The sequence below is a fragment of the Aegilops tauschii genome, chromosome 5 (assembly GCF_002575655.3).
Source record: "Aegilops tauschii subsp. strangulata cultivar AL8/78 chromosome 5, Aet v6.0, whole genome shotgun sequence".
Classification (NCBI taxonomy): domain Eukaryota; kingdom Viridiplantae; phylum Streptophyta; class Magnoliopsida; order Poales; family Poaceae; genus Aegilops; species Aegilops tauschii.
Window position 1 is genome coordinate 97,012,929 of NC_053039.3, and position 4,328 is coordinate 97,017,256.

Sequence of the window (4,328 nt, forward strand, 5' to 3'; positions counted from 1 at the left end):
TGGATCTGTTGAAAAGATTAGCAAGTGGATGAGGATCCATAATAATAGATTTTTAGCAAGCGAAGATGCAAGCAAATAGAAGGCACATGGCAACACAAGCAAACATGAGATCTGACGAGAAAAAGCCAAACGAAAAAGAGGGTGAATAAAACAGCAAATTTTTGTGAAGTGGGGGAGAGGAAAACGAGAGGCAAATGGCAAATAATGTAAATTGTGAGGAGATGAGATTTGTGATTAGGAACCTGGTATTTGTTGAAGATCCTCCCCGGCAACTAGGGGTGGGCATAAAAACCGATGAACCGAAGACCGAACTGACTACGAAATCAAAAAAACCGAAATTTCTGTTTTTATTGCTATTACAGAAAATTTTGGTTTTTAACTCTGCTAACCGAACTTACTTCAGTTGGTTCGGTTTTAGATCGGTTAACCAAAAAGAATACCGAGCATACCTGGGACGCATGAACGTGCAGCCAAACGAGGGTCTCCCGCACGTGAACGTGCAGCCAAAGGAAATCGTGCAGCGTGCTCGTGGCAGTGACAAAGCACATCATGGGCCAAGCCACCAACGTGCATGCAAGGCCCAAGCTGCTATGGGCTTCTTTTTATCCAGCGAGGCTTCTGTTGTTCGTACCTACTAGTAAATGTCACGTACATAAACCAGAAGGAGTCGCTCTGGTCATTTAGTCCCACCTCGGCCGCGCACACAGAAAGGGGTGGCGTGCTAGCCTATATAATAGCGCAGTTGGATGAAAGAATCACACGCTGCAGAAGTTCTCGGTATAAACCGAATACCAAACCTAAAAACTGGTTAACCGAACTTTCGGTTAGCTGTTTTGTGTTGTATATTTCGGTTTTCAACTTTGCAAACTGAATTTCCAAAAAACCGAACGGTAGAAACCGATTTTTTGGTTTATACCGAATGCCCAGGCCTACCGGCAACGGCGCCATAAATTCCTTTTGATGCGGCTTGAAGCTACAGTGGTATTTCCCCAAAGAGGAAGGGATGATGCAGCACAGCGACGGTAGGTATTTCCCTAAGTGATGAGACCAAGGTTATCGAACCAGTAAGAGAACCAAGCAACAATACGTAAATGGCACTGATGCAGCTTGAAACTACGTCGGTATTTCCCCAAAGAGGAAGGGATGATGCAGCACAGCGGCGGTAGGTATTTCCCTCAGATGTGAAACCAAGGTTATCGAACCAGTAGGAGAACCAAGCAACACAACGTAAACATCACCTGCACACAAATAACAACTTCTCGCAACTCGACGTGTAAAAGGGGTTGTCAATCCCTTTCGGGTAGCGGCGCCACAGATGGGCAAACGGACGTGAGATAAAATTGTAGTAGATTGATAGATCGAAGGCCAAATAAAATAAATAAGAATAAAACACAGCAAGGTATTTTTGTCTTTTTGGTTTAATAGATCTGAAAATAAAAGCAAAGGAAAATAAATCGCAAAGGCAAATAATATGAGAAAGAGACCCGGGGGCCGTAGGTTTCACTAGTGGCTTCTCTCGAGAAAAATAGCAAACGGTGGGTGAACAAATTACTATTGGGCAATTGATAAAAGTTCAAATTATCATGACGATATCCAGGCAATGATCATTACATAGGCATCACGTCCAAGATTAGTAGACCGACTCCTGCCTGCATCTACTACTATTACTCCACACATCGACCACTATCCAGCATGCGTCTAGTGTATTAAGTTCATGGAGAAATGGAGTAATGCAATAAGAACAATGACATGATGTAGACAAGATCTATCTATGTAGAGATAGACCCCATCGTTTTATCCTTAGTAGCAACGATACATACGTGTCGATTCCCTTTCTGTCACTGGGATCAAGCACCGTAAGATCGAACGCACTAAAAAGCACCTCTTCCCGTTGCGAGATAAATAGATCAAGTTGGCGAAACAAAAACCAAATATCGGAGAAGATATACGAGGCTATAAGCAATCATGCATAAAATAGATCAAAGAAACTCAAATACTTCCATGGATATAAAAAGATAGATCTGATCATAAACTCAAAGTTCATTCATCCCAACAAACACACTGCAAAAAGAGTTACATCATACGGATCTCCAGGAGACCATTGTATTGAGAATCAAACGAGAGACAGGAAGCCATCTAGCTACTACTACGGACCCGAAGGTCTACAAAGAACTACTCACGCATCATCGGAGAGGCACCAATGGAAGTGGTGAACCCCTCTATGATGGTGCCTAGATTGGATCTGGTGGTTCTAGACTCTGCGGTGGCTGGAATTGATTTTCGTCGACTCCCCTAGGGTTTCTGGAATATTGGGGTATTTACAGAGCAAAGAGGCGGTCCGGGGGGCACCCGAGGTGGGCACAACCTACCAGGGCGCACCTGGGCCTCCTGGCGCGCCCTGGTGAGTTGTGCTCTCCTCGGAGCACCCCCCAGGCGCAGCCAGGGCCCATTATGTTCCTTCTGGTCCAAAAAAATCCCCGTAAAGTTTTGTTGCATTTGGACTCCGTTTGTTATTGATTTCCTGCGATGTCAAAAACATGCAGAAAACAGCAACTAGCACTTGGCACTATGTCAATAGGTTAGTACCAAAAAATGATATAAAATGACTATAAAATGATTATAAAACATCCAAGATTGATAATATAACAGCATGGAACAATCAAAAATTATAGATACGTTGGAGACATATCAGGCACCTACACACAAATAACAAATACTCTCAACCTGACGTATTAAAGAGGTTGTCAATCCCTTTCCGGTAACGGCGCCAGAAATTGGCAAACAGACGTGAATAAATTGTAGTAGATAGATAGATCAAACGTCAAATAAAATAAATAAGAATAAATTGCAGAAAGGTATTTTTGTATTTTTGGGTTAATAGATCTGAAAATAAAAGGCAAATAAAATAGATCGCAAAGGCAAATAATATGAGAAAGAGACCCGGGGGCCGTAGGTTTCACTAGTGGCTTCTCTCGAGAAAAATAGCAAACGGTGGGTAAACAAATTACTGTTGGGCAATTAATAGAACTTCAAATAATCATGACAATATCCAGACAATGATCATTATATAGGCATCACGTCCAAGATTAGTAGACCGACTCCCGCCTGCATCTACTACTATTACTCCACACATCAACCGCTATCCAGCATGCATCTAGTGTATTAAGTTCATGGAGAAACGGAGTGATGCAATAAGAATGATGACATGATGTAGACAAGATCTATTTATGTAGAAATAGACCCCATCATTTTATCCTTAGTAGCAACGATACATACGTGTCGGTTCCCCTTCTGTCACTGGGATCAAGCACCGTAAGATCGAACCCACTACAAAGCACCTCTTCCCATTGCAAGATAAATAGATCAAGCTGGCCAAACAAAACCCAAATATCGGTGAAGAAATACGAGGCCATAAGCAATCATGCATATAAGAGATCAAAGTAGATTCAAATAACTTTCATGGATAAAAAGATAGATCTGATCATAAACTCAAAGTTCATCTAATCCCAACAGACACACCGCAAAAAGAGTTACATCATATGGATCTCCAAGAGACCATTGTATTGAGAATCAAACGAGAGACAGGAAGCCATCTAGCTAGTACTACGGACCCGAAGGTCTACAAAGAACTACTCACGCGTCATCGAAGAGGCACCAATGGAAGTGGTGAACCCCTCCGTGATGGTGTCTAGATTGGATCTGGTGGTTCTGAACTCTGCGGTGGCTGGAATTGATTTTCGTCGACTCCCCTAGGGTTTCTGGAATATTGGGGTATTTATAGAGCAAAGAGTCGGTTCAGGGGGCACCTGAGGTGGGCACAACCCACCAGGGCGCGCCTGGGCCTCCTGGCACGCCCAGGCGCGCCCTGGTGGGTTGTGCTCCCCTCGGATCCCCTCGAGGCTTCTTCGGCCATTTGTTCTCTTCTGGTCTAGAAAAAATCCAAAAAAAGTTTCGTTGCGTTTGGACTCCGTTTGGTATTGATTTTCTGCGATGTAAAAAACATGCAAAAAAACAGCAACTGGCACTTGGCACTATGTCAATAGTTTAGTACAAAAAAATGATATAAAATGACTATAAAATGATTATAAAACATCCAAGATTGATAATATAACAACATGGAACAATCGAAAATTATAGATACGTTGGAGACATATCAAGCATCCCCAAGCTTAATTCCTGCTCGTCCTCGAGTAGGTAAATGATAAAAACAGAATTTTTGATGTGGAATGCTGCCTAACATGTCATCTCATATTCTTTTATTTATAGCATGGACATTTGGACTTTTATATTGTTCAAAGCAATAGTCTAGTTTTGACATGATAACTTAG